Genomic DNA, 22,860 nt, shown 5'->3' with positions numbered 1-22,860 from the left:
AAAAAAACAGATAAATATTTAAAGAATTTATACGCTGAGTGTGGAGTTTCTAAAATGTACTACTTATTATTTTCAGGTAAGAAAGCAGTAATTTGACAGGCTGAGGCTCTTCCACCTCCTGGCAGCTTTGTGGTTTCAGAATATGAAAGCTTTGATCTCCCAGACAACATGCACATGTGTATACATGTGCATGTATGTGTGCGTGGTAAATGGGGAACATAATGCCCCGAGTGTGTTGGTAAGAAAGGAGGCATGCTGGGATCCACTGGCCTAATAGGATGCATTAGAGTGTAAAATGTAAAGGTCAGTGAATTATCAGCCAGAGTTGCACAACCCTTTTCTGTTTACCTGGCCTAATAACCCAGAGCCTACACCTGTCTCATTCTCTCTCTTCTTCACTTTCTTTCTCTCTCTGCCACACACACACACACACACACACACACACACACACACACACACACACACACACACACACACACACAGATAGGACCAACTGTGTTTAAATGGATGTCCAGAACCATTCCCAGAGCCTAAAGTGTTTTGACACATGCACAAAATCCGGTGTAGCTTCAAAGAAATGAATAATCTAATTGGTATGGTCTGTTTGCTGCATAGATAAATAGTCTATTTGAGTGTTAGCATTCTTGTCATCTCTTGTTTTTATGCACCTGCGAGAAGCATCAAGAAAGTAATCAGACAATTCAGAATTCCTCGTTTCACTCTCTCCTGCGGTTCTGCCTATATTTCTGTCAAGGCTAGTGCGAATCCATATGTGGATTTCTCCAACAGCAACTTCTTCCGTCTGTGTTCCGCATGAGTGGTACCCAGCCAAGCAATGAATTTTTATCAGCCATATAAAGCAACCTATATACCTTCACATCACTTCTTATTTACTATATAATCCTTTGTTTCCATGGCCCACGAGCCCAGGTACAACAGCAACTCCATTCTGTCCCTGCCTGCCTGACAGGACTCAGCAGAAACACTGGATGTACTCTAAGTGAGAGATCAGCCAAAAAGGTCAGACATTATCCTTCTGTCTGGTCTGTCAGACCAGGTGCATGTCCACTAAAAACATGTGGAGTGACAGGATGGTCAATTAATCAACACAGACAGAAAAACTGAAGGGCTGGACAGACTTTATTGATTAGTCTCTGAAGAGAAGAGAAGAGAAGAGAAGAGAAGAGAAGAGAAGAGAAGAGAAGAGAAGAGAAGAGAAGAGAAGAGAAAGAGAAGAGAAGAGAAGAGAAGAGAAGAGAAAGTATTGCTTTTTATGTTAGTCCAAATCTTAGTACTCATCATCATCATGAACATAGGGTAAACATGTTCTTCACTAAGCATGCACAGGCACCTAAAATTTACACACAATGATAATACTCAGACATTTTCACAGACAAGTTGCATTCAAACAATGTAACAAACACACAACAATGTAATGTAAGGCACACAAGGCAGATTATAGTGCATGCAGAGCACAACACAACCTCAGGGAAAACCACAGCCTTGACCTATGCCGAACGCTCATGATCAACTATTTGTTCATTTGTTAACTGTTATGAACCCATACACTTCCCCACATTTACTACAGGTCATGCATTTCAACTGTTTTGCTTCAGTGTTTTCTGATTTAGCTTTAGTTTTAAAGTGCCATGAATGAATAAACAACAAAGATGCAAATAAATATTTGTTTGAATCTCTTATTTTACTTTTCCTCTACAGTCACCTCTTTCGTGACAATGCAAGGGCCTGTGATTATGCTGTCTGCATGTTCTACCAGTGCCCGTCTGGAAAACCCTGTCAATTATTTTGAATTTGGTTATGTTGCAGTTTGGCAACACTATGCAGCTATTTATCAGTCAGTGCAGCTCAATGCTACCAGACTGACAATGCTGGAAAAACTCTGACAGACAAATTGGTAAAAACATTCTGTAAAGTTTCATAATTGTAACCTGAAGAGTCGAGATACCATCATCTGACAAAACCCATCCACAGACAGACATATAAATACCTGCCAAAGAGCTCAAAATGGCCTTTGAGGTAGTCACCGCAACAGCAGGTTTCTCCAGGACCAGATTTTCCCATTATTGCACAAACACACACCAGCTGTGTTATTTTTGTGCTTACACACCATAAAAAAATACTTCATATAACAAATGTAAAAGAGTGTGTGGCAAGAATGAAAAGTGGGCCTGCATTTAAAAATGGAGATAGCAACAGTGACATCATCCATTGGTTTATGGAGATTGAGTGGAGAAACTTGTTTGGGGTTTTGTTTGTTTGTTTTTTAATGGATTTTAATGGAGAGTCATTGCCAGCTAGCTTGCTTAGCTAAATGCATCTGCAGAGTCACAGCAACAGAGGCTTAGAAATCGGTCTTGCAACCACCAGTTGTGAGGGGAAAATGTGTATTCGCTGACAGGTTGTGAGTGGCTACAGTGCCAGTCATACAGGGCTTCGGGCTGGTCATCAACACCCTGGTCATTAACTACCTATGGTAAAACATGTACTCCTCACCCCGCCCCCAAAAACCTCCTTGTGACTGCTTTGATAGTTAGTATATTGCTGTAATCACAGTTTGAATGGAAGTGACAGACGTGTCTACAAACATTGTTTTGTTACAGTGAAAAGTCCAAAACGACGTGGACATGAGGAAGGTGTGCCTTCAAAGTAAAGGTTTTGACTCAACAAGTTTCAAAAGACTCAACTTTTACTTTGAAGTCACGTTTTCAAGTATTACTGCCACTCGTCTAATAGTTAGCAAGTGTTTGCAGACAAATATAAAATATACTGGGAACCACCAGTGCCCCCCCTCAGACACACCTATGCTATCAATTTCAAAATCCCACTTTGCTTTGTTCTTGAGTTATTTCATTCATAACATTTTCAGAAAACTTGACCTCTTACCTTGACCTTGAGGTCAAGGACGCTGAGATTTGAACTTGTCAGAGACTTTTGAGAGAATTTTTTACAGTGAGAGAATTTTTTGCAGTGGTAAGAAAATACAAGAAACTGTAGCCATCTGCTAGCAACCAAAGGAATTAGTAGGAGGATTTGGGTGCAGGGCGTAGTTTGCAACCAATTTCACCCAGTGACAACCAGTAACATCCCAGGAACCACCTCCAAGCAGTTGGGCAATACACAACTCCCTAGCAAGCAGTGGCTGCATCATGTTCAATACGGTCGACAGCTCTTGAGCAACGTGTGCATGAAATATGTACACTAGAATTATGTTCATACAAGGGAATTCTGGACTTCTTGGAAGGGGCTTTAATGTTGAAATAGATAGCTACAAGATTAGTTGAGGTGAATTTGGGATTTTTAACTTGGATTTCTGTAGAGCTTTCTCACAAGGTTAAGCCCACCTTGCTGCTGAAGTTGTATAAACACGAGAGGTTGTATCATGTGCAATATGGACATTGTGCAGCGCTCATGAGTCAGCCAATCCATCCATCCAGTAATCATAAAAAAATATGTGCACAAATACATGACATCTGTACATCTTTCAAAGTATTTATTTTGCCATGACAACACACACACGCACACAGAAGTTGAAAACAGCCACACTGTTTTGGCTTTTAAGGGGAAGAAGCTCTTAAGGAGAATGAAGCAGACTTCTCTTCCCTCGCCATCTCTCGAAGTCTCTCTGGTCCTGGCCGGGAGCCCAAATCTGATGATTCCTCAAAATAATCAGAAGAATTTCAGCCTTGAAAGCACTGGGCTAATTTAACAAAAACGGAATCAACAGGAGACATGGCTCAGCTACAAATACACAGAGAGAGAAATAGAAGGATAAACGGCATCGCACTCTACATCTCAGCCAGCTATTATTATTCACCTTGTTATAACACGCTGCTGGGAGCTACGCTAAGTGGATGAGAAGAATACCAGCATGTAAATTCTCAATTAAAAGTGCAGACAATAATTACAGTTATCTGAACTGTGCTATAAGGATTGGTCATGCATGCCTGCACTCCTGACAGAAAGTCTAAATAAAGAGTCAAAAAAATAATAATAACAATGGCACACTCTCTTCCGGAAACAGCAACACCTCCCCGACAATTTACTTGTCTAACTGATCTCTCACAGACATACGAGTCAGCAGCACCAGAGTTTGTGCATTAAAACAAATCCTTTTGTTATTTTTGTTTTGAAGACAAAGGGTCCTTCTTGCTTGTGTGTCTGAGTGCATGTGCTGGATCAGCGCAGCAGAGCATGTGCCTGCACCGCGACCACAGGGGGCTGATTTCTGTCTGAGCTCAAGCATTAGTTACACAAGGCACGATTAGACTTACACATCCCCAAATCCAGACATGAGAACTGCCCTCTGCTGGTGCCAATTTCTTCCCATGTCCCTTTGATACATCCTCTGTTGGCTTTTTCAATTAACTTCCTGCCACCTTTAGGAGAGCAATGAGAGTTTATCCTGTATAATCACATTAGGCGAGAGAGCAAAAATACGATGAGGCACTGTATGGCCCCCCTCCCCACACCCAACTCAGTAGTAGAAGGTCACGACTGTCTAATATGCTCTAAATTTTAACTGCTGTTTGAAATGTGTCTTTTTTTTTCTTGTTCAGAGCTCACAACTGGTTATTGAATAATCCCTCAAAAGTAGCTCAGCCTTTTATTGTAGCCGTTCAATCAGCTGAGATGAGCAGACACTGTGGCTTTTGTTGAAATAGCCAGTCGCTTTTATTCTCTTTGTAGGCTGATCTGCCTAGACTCTATTAGTCAGTCTAGGCAGTCTTTTTGTACAATTTGTCAAGCTAATATTTTGTCGACAAGCCGCTGGGAAGTCATATATAAAATATTAATATTCAACCTTAGATGGGAAACGCTGAAGTGGGACAAATCCGTAAACAAATCAGTCAAAGCTGTTGCAAAGCTTCATATTAGACTCTTCAAATTAAAATAAATTACAAACCATTATGAGGTACATTAAAGTGTTTGCTGGGTGAATAGGCAAGGAAACGTGTTTGATGCGCACTAAAAGCTCCCCACATGCCATCCAATTATGGGTCTCATTTCTCAGCCACTGACAGAAGAGGGCTTTTTTTTCCCACCTCATGTAGCTCCTCCACTTATCTGAAGATGGCAAAACAAATAATATCCAGTTGATTTAGTCATTTGATTTTGGTCACTGATTGCTGCTTTAAGATCGCTGTTCAACCCCTTTTGAAGTAAGATGAGCTCTCGCACGGAGGAATAAACTGATTTTTTTTAAAAAGAAGTAGAAGAAGAAACCTGGCTTCTCAGTGCTGAGCAGCAAGCAGCTGTCTCCCCACTCACTGACTAAAACATAAGCTGAAACAAGGCAGTGGCTCCTCCAAGTGGTGCTCTGATTGTTAGTTATGACAGTAAAAGCAGAAAAGATGAGGCTGAACTTGTAAGGAAACAGCGATGCCGACGCCTTTATTTGCCTGACCTTGTCTTGTCCTATATACTAAGGGCAGCCATTTACTGCCATTCATTACATACGTCAGCTAACCAAACCACTGAAGGGCACACACACACAAACAAACACTCACTTATACTCAAAGGCATGCCACTGTAGATTTGCAAACACGCGCCCTTGGAACACAACACACAAATTATAGATGTGTGCTGTCACTTCAGGAGGGATTGTGACAGTCCTTATTCTCTACTTCAAAAATATACACTTTATCTTATGCAAAGCTCCAATTCACTGTCAAGCACGGACGAATGGAAAGCGTCTGTAATAAAGCCATATCTGGCAGAACAGCACAAATTTCCTCTATTCATTATTGCAGCGCTCTGTTGACAGTGATGAAGTCTTTGCGGCAGCTCGAAACAATTCCACAGCAAGTCGACCGTGAAAATACAACAACATTTTACCTGAAATGTAAATTGGCTACCACCCCTCAAGCCTCCTTAAAAATAATTGTCTTATATTCCACCTATTGTCTGACAGACCCAGGCGTGACTCAGACACTACACTGTTTTCTTGTTGTGTAGTGAAATTGAGGTCGTCACACGTGGGAGTATTTCGAAAACAATTTGATATTCAGCTGCGCCGTGACAACAAAGTGCCATCTGATTGAATTTCCTTCAATTTTAGGCAATTCAGACACACGTATTGGATCGCTCACCGCTAAAAAAAAAAAAAATTGATTGGTGTTATATTTTTAAAAATCGTTGAACGCTTAAAAAAAGACAATACATTTCCGAGATCATCTGAAGACCAACTTTAGAGTCACTGAGATCTTTCCTAAAGCACTAAAATACAACCTGGTTTTATAGCAAAGCATGAAATAGTCATGAAAAAATAATAAATATGTTTTGTTTTTGCACAACTTTGAAATGAATGTAGTTTAATAGCAGGTATACAGGCAGACCCATAATTTAATGGACAGACACACACATACATGTCGCACTGGCTATGAAAAAAGTGACGACTGTTGTGTTTTATCTCAAACGATCATTTTTTCTCACCCTAACCAATTCCTAAACTCTAAACAATGGCTAAACCTTTCCATTACTGATGCAATCACCACCACCACCACCACGCCCTCCAGATTTCAAATGTGGATGGAAAACCTTGAAAATTAAAGGTGGAAGATTTGTGTCCAGTAAACCGATAAAAAAAGAGTCCATTGATTAGAGCAAACGCAGTGAAAGGATTTAAAAAGTCTGAAGAAGTGCATAGATTTTGAACTTAGAACTACATGTTCATGATTTTTTACAGGTTCTTTCTATTGATACAGACCTCCCCCACTGCTATTCATACTACACCAAATAGTTACTTAATAAAAAAGTAACTATTTGGGCAAGATACTGAACCCTGAGTTACCCCTGATGCACCCATGTGAGTGCAGGAATGCTTGGGTAAAAGTCTCTAGAAGTGCATAAGAAAGTGCTTGGTTTGTAGTAAGAAAGCTCTTTCTATTAAAACAGTAGAAAAGCATTATAAGCATTAGTAGTCCATTTATTTCACAAACTGCCTAAAAGACTTTTATAAACCATGAGTTGGAATATACAGTGTGGAAGGTTATGTGCTGTAAATTTATATAACTTTACAGTTTTAACTGCTGCAGCTGCTGTCAATCTTCCATTTTCACCAAAGACCACCTCTTCAGTTTAAGAAGTCCTTGAATTCATGACAGTTTTCAAACCCTTTGACCTTTCATATCTAACCTATCGCTTCTGGCAACTTCTCCAATTTATCATAGTTAATACAGCACTAATTGTCTCATTAAACCACTCTAATCAGAGGGCTGATCCCCCTCCTCCCCTCATACAGGATTTTGCTCATTGGGTTCAGTTTATCCACTGCACTGCAATTCTTGTGAAAAGAGCAGAAAATGTTCTGGGTCTCAGAGGGGAGCTTTCTAAAGCCTGAGACCATTACCAGGTAAGTGGTGTCTATTGGAAGATAATGCTGAGTAAAACTGCAGAGCTACAGTCAAACAATTTTGGAGACTGTTGGGAACTAATGGGATAGCTTAGAGTCTATTGGCTTGACTTATTTTTTTACGTGTTCCCTATCGCAGGTCCATTAGCTTAATGTAAGCACAATACAAAGCCAGTGGTGTACCCCATTAGTATATCATGTATATGACTTAATAATTGTTTAAAGAAAATTTCCCATTGCTCTCAGCAATTACAGATAATGGTTTAATGGTCTTTTATCAAAACTTGTGAGTGAATGTTCTGATAAATGCACCAGTCACTGAACGGTGCACTTTTGTGCACTTTCACTGCTTGGTTCAGTTTTCATCAGCCTCGCATACAGCCTCAGAGGGCAGCTGTTGTCAGGAATAATGCACAGAGAAAGCCCTTGTGTGCTACTGCCACATGACAGTATTATCTTCCTGTACTGTATTTACAAAATGTTGTATTGTGTTTGCAGGCTGTAAACTTGGATCAAATAAAATGTATCTCATTCTATTTGAGACAAATGTAGCTGGAGATTACAGTATAATACAGTAGAACTCGTTTTTTCTCTCTTTACAAGGTATTGATGATCTCAGGACTGCTGTATTAAAAAGTGAATTGGAGATGCTTTCCTATGCTTTCATCTCCTTGGTTTTTAGTTTTGAGGCCTCCACCTACATAATCAAACTCCTCCACCCCTATTCTCCAAGCCAGGTTCTCAGGGTCTCAGATCAGGGCCTTCTTCTGATTCTCTGTACCCAACTTAAAAGCTCCTTAGCTAAAAAAAAACAACCTTTGGAACAACTGACCACTCCCACTTTGCACCTGTGGCTCATTTGGTCAGTCAGGCATTTGAGCAGTCTTTGTGTTTTGTTTTGTGTTGTTTTGGTTTTCATTGGTGCATCTATAAAACACTTTCTGCTGATAAGCAGCTTTGCTGTTCCATTGCTGCCCCCTTGTCTTCATTTGTTAGTTGCAGTTTACCAGAAACTTCATGATGTATACTTTAAGTGCTGATGTTGTGTTTGTGGCTTGCTTTGCTGACCCCTGGTGGCCAAAATATATACATATGAAATTATGCTGGGCTGATAATGATTTAGTGTCATTAACAGCATAGTATAATATTACATTTATGCAAAAAAAATCATTGCAGATTCTGCATATAAATGTGTATATATTTCTATCTATTTTATTGTCGGATACGTCCTATACTGCAGATGCATGGAAGAAGTGTTTTGCTTTAAACTTCCAGCAGAGGCTCCCAGAGAACCAAGATTTATTTCTTGCCTTCTACTCTGTATAAATTTTAAAATGACAAAACTTAATGATATTATAAGACATGCTGCAAAACAATATGCTTTTGAATACGAAGCAGCGATATATATTCACTATATGCTGCTTCTAGAACAGGTTTTTCTTCTATTTCCGCTAATATCAAATTGCAGAGTTGTAAATATTTGTGGTTTTTCCCTGAGCTGTGATACCCAAAGACAAAGTCTGCTATCCAATGTCCCCCCTAAACACATGGTGCTAGCCCTGTTGACATCATCGACCCCAGGCATTAGAAGGCCCTGCAGAGCTGGTGATGAGTCACTCCTGTCGGTCCAGGCCAGTAAAAAGCAGCAGACACACAGTGGTGGGGCTCTATTGCAACTTGCATCTCTTTCATCAGATGTGATTCGATATGCACGCTGATGACCAGCAGGACAAAGAAATGAAGCAAGGTCACGAACCCGCGTCTGCTGGTTTCTTTCCATGTAATGACCCGGCTAGCCTGACAACTCCATGCTTTCACAAGAGCTCGTGGGTAAAATTCTGCAAGCTAAATATGAGAAAGATTTTGGAAGTAGCCTTTCATAATCACATACAGTTGATTTTAAACTTGAACTGCAAGTTGTTGTACTTTAATGTAATTATTTTATTAAGTCATACAATTAACTAGAAGAACCTTTAAATGGATTGTCAGTTATTGTAAACATCACAGTCGACAGTCTTCTTATCAGACGTGTGATACACAAACTGTTCCACACACACATACGCACGAATACACACTTCAGGGGGAAAACAAATGTGTCAAAGCACATTAAAGCATTTCCACCTGAGGCTTTTCATGGTATTTCTCTTGGCTCAGTAGCTTTATCTCGTGCGAATTTCTGCAGTGTTAGTGTTGCACCTTTTCTGCCCCACAATATTTTAACAGGCAATTTTTATTCCAACTGAATGAACACAGCTCTGCCGAGTGCCTAGGCTTGTGGGGGTTTTTTTTTCTATCTGTAGTACAAATGAAAAACTTTTTAAAATATAAAATATTACATTTAGTTGGTAATTTCTTGATTTGATCCTTAATTTAAGCAGTGTTAGTGCTGGTCTTCTGCACACTCCAACGCTTCAGGTCAAAATTGCCATAAAGCAAGCAAACAAGATACAAGTAAACAAAAGTGGCAGACTTTAAGTGCCCTTGTGGATTTTGTTATATTGAGGTCTAGACTGAGAAGGAGCATTAGAGTAATATCAGAAATAATGGTGATTGGGCCCCTACAGGCAGACATTTTCACTCAGCTGGGAATGAAATCAGCGTGTGTGGCTGCACTGATGAAAAGGGGTGGTGATAGGGAGCGGAAACTTCTACAATAGAGAGGCCTATTTCATATATCATCTGCAAACAGTGTATTCTGAAGGATTCAATGATGAACTGTTATTGTCCATGTCTGTAGTTCTTATTAAAGATCCTACCACCTGTATAGAGACTGACTATTGTAGTTCCATGTAATGGTTTGGAGATAATCATTGATTTTCAGATGTATACTTGAGCTTATTCAGACAGAATATGTCATTTAGGATTTTTTTTTTCTGTTATGGGTTTTCTAATGTGGGGTGAGGATGGTACATTTTAATACCTTGATAGAAAAACACACAATGGAACAGTGTTAGTCATGGTTTGGTTTCCCCAGAGTCTAGACCTCAACATTATTGACACAGTGTGGATCATCCTGACAGAGCACACAACAAAAAGCACATTCAAGCTTGTTAGAGTTGTAAAAACTCTATTTTTGCCTTATATACTGCAGTTATATACTGAGTTAGCATATGTTTCCATAAGCTGATATACTAAAAGCCTGTATAGATACACTACCTACAATTTTTACACATAATTGTGAGCATTTAAAATTCAAACTATAGTTTTTACCTCGAGTTTGGTGATATGTGTTTCATCATTTGTGTCTGCAGGGAGAAGCCTTGCTCTTCATGTGGTTTACAACAGCTTAGCTTTGAAGGGGAAAGTGCTTTTGTTAGCTAACTAGCTAGCGAGCAAACATTCAGGAATATTTGGAGTTAACTGTGTATCTAGATGCAAGTTAGGCCTACAGGTGATAAATAATACATTAAATGCCTTTAATCCTCAAGTGACCAAGCTATCATAACTGAATGAGGTCATTTTAAATTTCATTTTACACAGGAATACTTTCAATGGCTACATCAGGTTCTGTAGAGCACCCCCGGGCCAGGGACTGGTTTGGTACTGGGCTGCGAGAGTTGAGGCTCGGGTGTGAAATTTATAGTTTTCAGGGTTTTTATCGGTTTTTATTGTTATTTTTTTGTTGTGTTTATCGTTAACTCGGTTTCCCTGGGTCTTTTCCCATGTGTAATGAATAAATCTTTTTTTGTACTGGTACTGGTTTTATGGACACCTTAAGGCCAGTCCGTGAAAATATTGTCAGACATAAACCGGTCCGTGGCAAAAAAAAAGGTTGGGGACCGCTGCTGTAGAGAACACTTTGAAAAGCTACAGTACCTAGATAGCTAGATCATTGTGTTACAGCATTTACAATAAACAACAAATAACTAACAGTTGAAATAAAAAGTAAAAGAAAAGTAAACAATTAAGTTAGGTAAAAATAGTAAAAGTAGGACAGTAAGAGTGTAAAAGGAAAATGCCATTGTAGGAAATATTATCACCCCAGCCATCTCTACATGTTAAGTCAGTGCTCATTACTACATAATTTAAGGAAGACAGTGATCCAATCTGCTCCTTTATTTTGTAAGGCTGGGGAGAAACATTTGTTTGCTGATTCTGACCCCATGCAAAAATGGTAAATGGCCTATATTTGTATAGCGCTTTACTAGTTCCTAAGGACCCCAAAGCGCTTTACACATCCAGTCATCCACTCACACACTGGTGATGGCAAGCTACATGGTGGCCACAGCCACCCTGGGGTGCACTGTCAGAGACGAGGCTGCCGGACACTGGCACCACCGGGCCCTCTGACCACCAGCAGAAGGCAACGGGTGAAGTGTCTCACCCAAGGACACAACGACCGAGACTGTCCAAGCCGGGGCTGGAACCGGCAACCTTCCGATTACAAGGCGAACTCCCAACTCTTGAGCCACAATCGCCCCGGCAGAAATACATTTGGTTATGTTGTCATGCTTTATTGCAATCATATACCCTCAGTTTACATTAAACTGGAAAACCTTTGTTGGCCAACACTGCTTATGACAGCAGCATTTCCCAATATTTAATTAATTTGTTTGTTATTTGGTCCAGTCATAAATTAAACTCTGATGAAATAAAATGCTTTTACAGCTTAACGCTCATATCGAGCAATGACTTTTGTCTAGAGCCAGATGTAACACTAAAAGAAAGTTAAAATATACAACACCTGTAAATCTAATATGATCATTTTTCTTTCTTTATAAGCAATATGAAATTATGCAGCAACAACCCTAATAGATTCTAGCAAGCAAGCTTGCATCTTAGTCTTTACATTGGTTCCCAGTTGATTTTAAAATGCATTTTAAACTTTTCATGCTTAAATACATATGACTAAATGGACTAGCTCACTAACTTATTCTTGTTCATGCTCAAAATTAGATTGAGAACTAGGGGGAGCAGTCTACCACCACACTACTGCAGCTACATTTATCTTACCCTGTGGACTTTTCGGTTTAACCAGGTCTCCTGGGAAGAAAAACTTTAAAATCAGAGTATAGCAGGAAGTCAGTTAAACTTATCTGGACAATTATGTATCAGAAGAGGTTCTTAATCAGTTACAGCTGCTTTTGTGTTAATTATATTAACAACAGGTTCACTAGAGGGGCAACAATGAGACAAACCCCAAAACAGGAATGGGTTTATAGGTTAGGGCCACTGACATTTTTTCCCTCCTCATTTTTTTCCGACTGTTTTTTGCATTTGCCTAGGCTCAGTGTCTCTACTGGTAGCATGACATACGGTGGCCCCTAGAGACAAAGCACGTGCAAACTCCAAAACACTTGCAAACTCCAAAACACTTGCAAACTCCAAAACACATGCAAACTCAAAAACACATGCAAATTCCAAAACACAACGGAGGTGCTCCAGGACGCTAGGGGCAGTGTTGTTGCAAAATAAACGGCAAGTTTGTCTGTATGGGACGGTCTAGTCTCCATCTCGCTTCCCAGGTTGCCTAGCAACCATAATACTAACCGCTGGAAACGTGTCATACAACTTTGTTTGACAGAAATGAAGGAGAACATATTTTGTTAATTTGTTTGTTTGTTTCTACAAGAGCTTTGTGTGATTTGATAAGTATCTGAGGCTGAGACCACAGGACAGTAAAACATGATTTTTGGGCTTCATTTCTGTACTGAACAGTCATTTAAGATTAGTTAGTAAATAACAATTAGCTAATGTTGTTCATGAGACTAAAGTCATATCACTTTGGTAATGTAAATATAATATGGCCAATATTATAGTTATTATATTAATCATTATTAGCTATTACAGCAGTGAACATGAACTCTGTGCCAAATACTGAGCCTCAGTACAGATTCAAGTTGCAGTTATTTATATGTCTTATCACCTTAAATCTTCACTCAAAGACAAGTGTCTTTGACAGTGTATATATAGGTGTATCATATATAAGAGACAAATGTTGTTCCTTCAGTACGTTGGCATTACTAAATTTGCCGAAAAATATAACGGTGTACAGAAAGAGTTGAGCGCGCACAGGCAGAAATGTTGAGAGCGTAAGCAGCACATTGCGAGCAAGCGCAAGTGCAAATACTGAGCGACAGGGGCTGCTAGCAAACACTGAAATACATTTTTGCACGCAGCAATGAATTTTGTTCACTCAAATTTAGCTTTTCTTTGCTCAAAATAAATTTCTCCTCAAAATGCAACACTTGCACCTGCAAATTTTTTTTTACGTGCGCTCAATTTTTTTTTTTACGTGCGCTCAGAATAGTGGCACAAAAATAACGCCATACTAAAGAGGTAGGACAGGTAGGTAGGATGGCACATCAATACATGCTGTTGCTGTAAGGTTTGCTGTGTCTCCCAGCACAGTCTCAAGAGCATGAACGAGATTCCAGGCAGTTACTCTCGGAGAGCTGGACACGCATGTAGAAGGTCCTTAACCCATCTGTGCAAGGAGGAACAGGATGAGCATTACCAGAGCCCTAGAAGATTATCTCCGGAATACCACTGGTGTTAATGTCTCTGACCAGACAATCAGAAAAAGACTTAATGAGGGCACCCTGAGGGCCTGATGTCCTCTAGTCAGCACTGTGCTCATTGCCTGGCACCAGAGCCCAATTGGAATTTACCATAGATACCAGAATTGCAGGTCCACTCCTGGCAGGTTCACCCTGGGCACATATGACAAATGTGAAAGAGTCTGATGAAGCCGTGAAAACCATTATGCTGCCTGTGACATTATTCAGCATGACTGGTTTGGTAGTGGATCAGTGATGGTCTGGAGAGACATGTCCATGGAGGGATGCACAGACCTCTACAGGCTATACAACGGCACCCTGACTCCCATTAGTTATTGGGGTGAAATCCTTGGACCTGTTCTCAGACCCTACGCTGATGCAGAAGATCCTGGGGTCCTCCTGGTGCACCACAGCACCCAACCTCAATATGCAGGTAGGAGCATACTCGCCTGACCTAAATCCATATAATGCTACCAAGAACGCCGCCAGGCTGCACCTCAGACTGTCCAGAAGGAAGGGATGCCCTAGTCCAGATCTGAGAGAACATCTCCAAGACATCACCTGATGTTGTCAGGCCCTGCATACAAGCATGTGGGGGCCGTACAAACTGCTAAGTACCATTATGAGTTGCTGCAATTAAGTTTTGGCCAAATGGATTAGCCAGCTGCATGATTTCAGGGTGTCTTTAAAGTCAGCCGTCTGTAGGTTTATCATTTTCATTGTTCCTCACACATTACCCAGTCCATATCAGTATAGATATGATATTTTTCCCATTTCGATCCTATGTGTTTTTTGAGTCTTCCTTTAATCTACAAGTTCTCTTCTGCATCTTATTCATGGCACCCCTTGTTGATTTAATCTACCATTATCTAGCATTCTATATCGAACATTATATGCAACAAAACCTTTCATATCAGGAGGAAATATAATCTCTTACAAACTTTACTCCAAGTAATTGCATTCTGTGGTACCATTGTACAAATAAGTGATTCTAATCAGCTGAGCTGTCCTGAACTACATGGTTCAGAAAAATTATGGCTTCTGTATACTGGAGGAGTTTCCTCTCATGGGAACGCTGTGTTAAGGTCACCATGGGTTAATCATAGCAGGCAAACCAATGAGAGCAGCAAAATTCTGCTGCTCTCACTATGATTTCGTGTTTCTGATTTCTTGTCATGTTATGTAAAGAAGACCCACCCTCTGAGGCTTAGTCTAGCCTCGGATTATATCAGGAGAGCCAGAAAGCTGATTACATATCTGTAATCTTATTTTTATAAAAACATTTCCAGTGGCAGAAATACAGAGCAGGGCTCTTTTTTTTCCAACAAACCTCCCGTGATAATCAGATTTGCCAATTTGAAGCAGCACCAAAAACCACGGAGAAATGTTGCCATATTGTCTACGTAATAACGGTCAGCTATAAACCCAAATACTTTCCAGCAGATATGCTTACACAACTGGTTCATCAAGAGAAAACATTTGCCATTAATTAACACTGTAAGTCATTTTCGGTGTTTCAAAGTGAAACAGGACAAGAGACTGATCACAATCCCCTGAATTCTCTTTTTAACCATTTAAAAGGGGCATAGCAAGCTAATCGTACAGATACACAAGACCAGAAGAGTTAGAAAAGCTCATTTTCATAGACATGTCATAAACACCTGGCCTGACCTCTGCAGGCATCAAAGAACTATGTGAATACTTTTTGGCACAACTCACTGTTCAAAACTCTGCGACTACATAAGTGACCCACCTTTATGCTATAAGACAACATGTTATGAGATGTGAAATTCATTTAGGTCTCTCTGAGACCTGTGATCCAGCATCCTTAAACGGTCTCATGGCATTAAACCCTGTTCCACCAAATATGGTGGGGAAAGAAAGGAGAGTGGGAGTGAGAAAGCAAAGCATGAGTGACATTTTAGGACAGAAAGCATTTGAACCAAGAGAAAAACTGCCGATAAACAATGTCGTTTTTTACTTTGCATGAGAGTCTGTGTTGTTCGAATAGGAACATTTCATTTTAGTGCAATCTCATATCTGTGTGAGGGACTATTAGAATAAGGATAGGATGAGGATAGATAAGAGTGCGATGATGCATACAGATATCTGTAAAAGACGGAGAGTTTTATTGGGGCTTTACTATTGCACTGTGCTAGCAAGACTGTGACTTACTGAGTGATTCCCAACTTGATTAAGAAAGTAAGGACTGTGGTGTTGGCCTGTTCGTGGGTTTCAACTGCATCCGGAGACCTCTATATTATGTTAGCGTTTCTAAATGTCCTGTAGGTGAGGATCTGAGCATGAATCTGTCCAAGGTCTACTCTGTCTCATGTCCAAAATTAGCTGAAATATGCTCCAGCCTCCCGCCACCATAGAGGGAGAAAGAGAGAACAGATTAGTGAAAACCTCCTGTTTTAGCCAGCCGCATGGGAAGAAGAAGTTTCACATGAGTTGATTATCTGTGACAGAGCTGATAGCTGGCATTTTCTGATCCAATTACTCACTCACCAGAGTAAATGAGGGTTAAGTGAGTAGATTGCTGTATGTTGCATACATGAGTACCACATTGAGTTCCTCGGTACCCTTGCAATAAAAATATGTAACTCAAAACACACTAAGGTAAGTACTGGACTGCCTACACCTACATTACAAGGCGTTTACACGCTGTAAGTAACCCCACTGAAACTTTACAATGTAACCTACGGCTAATGTGCACCTCCCCAAACTATACATCACATTGGCACAGTCTGTAAAACTACTGTGAGTGGCCTGTTCAGTACTGTTGACTCCTCCTGTGCACTTCCAGCTACTTTTTCACCACAGATTTATCAATGACAGCATAAAAATCATTGCCTCAATATAAAGGATTTTAATAACAGCCTAGATAAAAGAACTAACAGATATCAGCAAGAGTTCAAAATCAGAATGGGCACGAGACGATATATGAAGATGGCTCTGAAAAAAGCTGATGACAACAAAGGTTGGGGACACAGGCAGAAAATAAAGTCCCAGCTTGTAATCAGTTTGTATCCATATAAAAAAAACAGCAGGACACAACCACAAGCTAATTAACATACAATGTATTATAATGCACAAGTATTAATGCTGCCAACAACATCACCCACTTGCCGAGGTCATATATAGATTGTGCAAAGACTTTCATAATCTGACTTGTTGCGGCTGTGGCTTCCTATTACAGTACCACACTCAAATTAATTGAGCTCTCTAAAATAACTATACTGCATACTGCATTGTTAGGTGCTTGATTTTATACACCTGCAGCAATGGAAATGAAAACACCTGATTTCAAAGATTAAGAGGTCTGGCCCAATGCTTTTGTCCGTATAGTTGACACTGAGTTCAGTACAGAGCAGAGAAGTCTACTTTTTCATCTCCAGTAAATATTTTCCAGTGCTCTACAAAGTGAGATCGATTGATCTGAGTGCATAAATCCTTCTTCTGTGCTTCAGCTGGCTAACACATGTCACTAACAAAACAGATAAATGTTTTTTCTCCGTTTAAACTAACAAAAACCCCTGTTGGACAAATCAGCCACCACTTGTGACATCACATCAGATAGATGGATATTAATACACATATTTGCAATGAGCGCGTCAACAGCAACATAAATCAAAAAGCTCAGCCCACTGGATGTCACGATGATGCGAAACAGAAGAAGAAAGCTGTCACATTAACCTTTCACTTCTACGCGGAAACATTCTCCACATGATTAGTGAGGAAAATGCATCATTGTGACGCAAGTTATAGTTCCCAAGAAGCTAATATAACAGGAAGATCCTAGCAATGCGAATGGCCTCAGAGAAATTACAAGATTACTTTCACTGCTGACCCCAGCCTGCTGTATCAACAGGAAGCACTCCCCAGAATAAGGAAAGAGCCTTGGGGGAGAAAGCCTCATTTTCTCTCTGTTTTGTTTAGTTACCCATAAGCCACGCCCAAAGACAAATTATATTCTCATGGATGGTAAGAGTTTTTATGAATGTCAATATTGAACAGTTATAGATGATCTTACATAAGCCTAAAGCAAAGCCATCTGCAGAGCAAACATTTTAACTCAACCATTAAAACGATAAACATGTATAATAAGTACAAATGTAAATACTGGATGAGTGTTTATATGGACAGTTTAAAAGTAGAAACCAGCAAACAACACACACGCAATTTATCTCTGAATTTTTTATAACTTTGCAAAACCTGAAAATCGAACACTCGTGTTATTTCCTGTCACTTTTCTTCTGAAGAGGCAGGCTACTTGAGAGTTCATGAATGCATGGGGCATTATTCCCAAAGTTCCATGGGTGGGAAAATGTTGGATAACAAGTGTTATTGTAGCATACCATGCTGTTAATGCAGGAGAGGCAGAATTCAACGCACCAACCGTATGAACCCAGTGAAAACAGGATTACTCTGTCCTGCAACATGATTGGACTGTTCCCAACACAGTTTGGCGGAGCTTAGCCAGTTTAAATAGACAGCTGTGCTTAGTGAAGACAGTGCTAAATGCTGCAGCAGGATAAGCAAATCGTGGCAAGCAGATATCACTCTGTTCATAACGTCCTGGACCAAGCAGGATTTCTATCAGGGTCATGACCTCACAAATACTCCACAACCAAATGACCAATTATAAACTCGCTAGCCAACTGGCAGGCCATCTCTACTGATAAGCTGCTCATATACTAGATATAATTTAGCTGTGGGTGGAGGCTAGTTATCATGAGCTAAAGGGGGTCATTTTGTGTTTTCTTGCCAGACAAAAAAAAAGTCAAGTAATCCATTTGCCACCCTTGATGTTTATTCATCCCTTCCTTGTACAAACACTAGCTGTCAAAGGCACTTAACTCCAATTACTCTGTGGGTTGTGCTCACTCCAAGCAGTGCAATCAGTTCTCAGTGAGAAACGATTTGACATGTTACAGTGAAACTCAATCCAGTTGTTTGACTGTGCTGGAGACGTTGTGGTGGGACTGGAACGATCATTAAATGCTGAACGCTCTCGTTTCGCTGTTAATCTTGGACGTGGACTCTCTGTGTATGTGTGTGTCTGTGTGTGACACAGCAACCCAATGTGGAATAACAACAAAAAACGAGTCGAGTCTCAAAGAAAACACTATTCAAGTCTCCAGTAGCACAAAGCCTTTCTGGTCTCCTGGACCAGGAGCAGCATCGCTGTGACCCAGTCCAAACACTGGAAAATGTCAACATTTGTTTACGGAAAGTTTTCCGAGGTTGAGGAAAACAAAGTATTTTGTATTTGTTAAATAAAGCACGGGGATGTGCTGTGAAGGAGATGACCAAAACATAACGAGCACATACCACCACCCTCTAGAGACATTATCAAGCCCATCCAACCCCCACCACCCCCATTCTCTCCACAATTAAGTCCCTGGGCAGTTCCCAAATCCCTAGTTGTGTTTCTATAAAAGTAGTTTAAGCTCTTAAACTTTATTTTTAAAAAAAAGAAAAGCCAACAAGCACAATGGCAGGACTTCCAGAGTGACAAAGGGAAAGGGAAGTACAAGTAAGCTGCAGGCCCCAGATGCTTCTCTCTTCTTCTCCTCTCTCGTGTCCCTCAAAGGTCATTCTTCCTGTTTAACGCAGCAAAGTCATCACACACAAAAGCTGCAGAGGCAGAGATCCTCAAGAAATGTCATCTGCTTATGTCTGTGTACATGACTTCAATTAAAGACTAAATCTGCCCTACTGCTGGTCATTACAGTGTGGTTTATTAGTAAGACTTTGTGTTGCGGTTCTTTTGGTGCTTTCCAGCTGTGCTGAATGCTCGTGGGTTTTTTTATTAGCTTCATTGAGGTCGAATGGTGGAGAATCGATCTTCTTGTAAGTTTCTGTCGACACTGTTAAACACGTGTCTGTCTAAGTCTTTACACGCCAAGGGATATTGTTATTACATGTCACATTTGTCCTTGGACTTAATATCAGACAGCGCGCTTTGTACTGGAATCGCTACAAGGTTGCCAAACATCTGGAGTCAGAGAAACACCCTCTGAATAAGCAGCAAACAATTCATGACTCAAAAAGCGTGTATCATGTCATCTTGAAATGGAAAACAGATGTAACATTAATTGCTGAGAGTTTATTTCTTTGCTGGTGATCTCACAACTAAGGCGAGAGATCATGACCTGACTTTAACTATCTGCAAGCTCCGCAAAAAAAAAAATGGATAGTCCCAAAATGACTCCTAACATCCAGAGTACACAGAGATTTTCCTGCTTATGGTTATGAGAAAACAGTTTCCAATAAAAAGGCACTTAAATGCTGTTGGCTTTGCCTGCTTATATGTTCTTGTGCGTGCGTGTCAGCGAGTACGTATGCATATTGCAGTGCTTTTGCTTGAGAGCTTTGGAGGACTTTAGCATGCTCTTACTTCTACTTAGTAGAACAGAAGAAAATAAACACTGCCATTATTACAATAATGAATATGCTTTGGGAAGCAAATGATATAATTTTCCATTAACTCCCACTCATAAACAGCCAAGAATGGCTCAGGGAAGCCTGTGACATTTGACTTTACTGGCACAAACACTGCGGTACTCCGCTATTGCTTGACCCCTGACCCCTCACTTCTGAAAACTCACAAGACTTACATCGCTATTTAACTCAAAGCCTCTCATGCTAATTGAGCCATCTGAGAACAACAAAGTCTGATAAACACCGGAGTTGACATTGTCACTCTAAGTTAAGGTCTTAAGCATCATCACGGCTGTCCACATGCAGTGTGTGCGGACAGTTCGCCAAAACCTGCAGAGACCTTCATTACAAGACTGATACAAAAGACATCAGCAGCAGTGCAGATGCCTCCTGTCCCTGCACACTACACACACAGTGCACTGAGCCAAGCTCATTACTCTGCATTCACACTGAGCAGCAGCAGCACTCATTCAGAAAAGAGACCCAGCTCAACATAACACCAGGGATAAAGAAAGAGGCTCGTAAGATTAAACATTTTCATGTTGGTGGTTTTAATGCAGTCATTGTCTAGTGAGCACAGTTATTCATTATTCATCCTAATCTGACTTGTTCTGATCTCTGCAAAGTGGAAAAGAGCACAAACACTCCTTCATGTAGGTCAGAGTCTAAGCTTGCGGTTTCAGCCACTATCGACGCACTCAGGTGCTGCACAGGTGAAACAATGGGCTTAGTGTGTCGCTTGCATCTCGCTGATTAATCCATGAGGAGGTGGAGTGCGGCACTCTACTATATTTGCATAGTAGAGGTCAGGTACAACACAGGGCTCACTGTGTTCAGCACGATAACAACAAGGAGCTTAAACAGACAGGAAGGTATTAAAAATCGCACCACTTAGAAACTACAAAGGAGACAAGAAGTGTCATCATTTCCACAACTTTTAACTGGCTTCACAAATAAGGTGTGCTGAAGAGTCACCGTGACATCACAACAGTGGTCACGGTCATGTCATGAATCACAGTCTCCATCTGTGAGGTGCAACACATAAACAGGTCCACATGTTTGTTAGCTGGTCATCTGGAGCCACATTAAAGCCTCCTGGATCCAATGAAAGTGTAACGCTGTGTGAATATGATCTAACTTTTGAAACTTTTCCTGTGTTCACACAAGCGAGCACACATTATCCCGAGACAAAGCCCAGCTTCTTGTATGGGCTCTAACACACCTGTTTAACAATCTGGCGAGCTGGTTTGACTGGAAATTTGATAATCACGTCTATGGAAATCAAGAGAGCAAAGCATGTGACAGTTTAACATTACTAACTGACACTTTTCACACCCTGTGCATTAACTGAGTCAGTCCACACTGGGAGACAGACTCCCAGGAAACACTGTTTGTTTACCTTCCTCTCCTTCTTTTCCCATTCATAAGGCTGTTGCTGTTATGATAAAGAGATGAAAGATGGGTAACAGGTTATCCTGCAGTGTGTATTATCAATCATGTTCTGGAAGGAACAAAGTTTTCTTAAACAAAAAATTTAACAAAAGAAGAAGAAGAAGAAGAAGCAATGACTGTGTTCTTTCTTCCCCCACCCTGAATTTATGTGTGACTGCAGCACAATTTGGAGCAGGCCTATTTATAGCCGACTACCGCCACAACCACCCCGCAGCCTGAAAGTCACACCAGGAGATTTTGGGAGGGGAGTCCTTGAGCTCCTCTGTCAATGCAAAGCATTGCAGTGACAAGTTTGCTGATGAGGTTGGTGACTGTGAAGTCGCACTGCACCGGTCCCTCCCCTAAAGCACAAGCCTGCTTTCTATGCATTCTTCCAACACACTGAATCTAAGTCCAGCGCATGTGCATTTACACATAAACCAACCGCACGCACTTACTTGCACACACATGCAGATGGCTTCTAGTATTTGATTAGCTGTAGTGATGAGCTGGTGATGATGGTGTGAGTGTTTACTATAACCGCTGTCACACTGTATCAGTATTTGCTCTGATGTCATATTACAATCGCACGTGTGTGACTTTAGCTCCACTGCCAAGTCCACAGAAAGATAAGCCACTGTCCTACAGCTACTGTTATCAATACAGAGGAGTGACAGACAGAAAAGGGAGGGCAATGTCAGAACTTACTTTAAATCCTTCTCAGAAAGTTCCAGAAAGAGATTATTTGTCCTCTAATCTTCTGTTTCCTCTCTGAGTCCAAATGAAAGATCAAAAACAAACAAAAGTGTATTGTGTGCATCTCACACACCGCAAGTCCCACTCCACTGCTCACTGATGTTCTCTGGAATAAGGAGGGAACTCTGTTGCCAGCTCCCAGGCTTACAGCCAATCCTGTTAAAGTTCTTTCTGACTCTTGGCCAATGGCGTGCGCCTCATTCTCCGGCCCTCCCCGCCCCCCTCCTCTTCCTCCTGCTGCTGAAGCTTCTCATGATTGTGGACAAACTCATAGTTGTGGAGTATGACAGAGTAAGAGGAATTACTGTAGTATTTACAGTGTGAGCAGCGGTGGGGAAGATTTCCATTACG

General features: G+C 40.7%; 1 protein-coding gene across 1 annotated transcript in view; it reads right to left on the bottom strand.

The window, feature by feature from the left end:
• Positions 1 to 22,604, bottom strand: part of pde4d (phosphodiesterase 4D, cAMP-specific) — a 206,100-nt gene extending 183,496 nt beyond the window's left edge. Inside the window, exon 1 of the mRNA XM_026186601.1 lies at positions 22,462 to 22,604. The gene's annotated coding sequence lies outside the window, so the exon portion shown is untranslated. The remainder of the gene's footprint in view (positions 1 to 22,461) is intronic.
• Between the last annotated feature and the right edge of the window lie 256 nt (positions 22,605 to 22,860).

The sequence above is a fragment of the Astatotilapia calliptera genome, chromosome 12, assembly GCF_900246225.1.
Source record: "Astatotilapia calliptera chromosome 12, fAstCal1.2, whole genome shotgun sequence".
NCBI lineage: Eukaryota > Metazoa > Chordata > Actinopteri > Cichliformes > Cichlidae > Astatotilapia > Astatotilapia calliptera.
The sequence above is the reverse complement of the archived record's forward strand: the minus strand, read 5'-3'. Positions and strand labels throughout refer to the sequence as shown.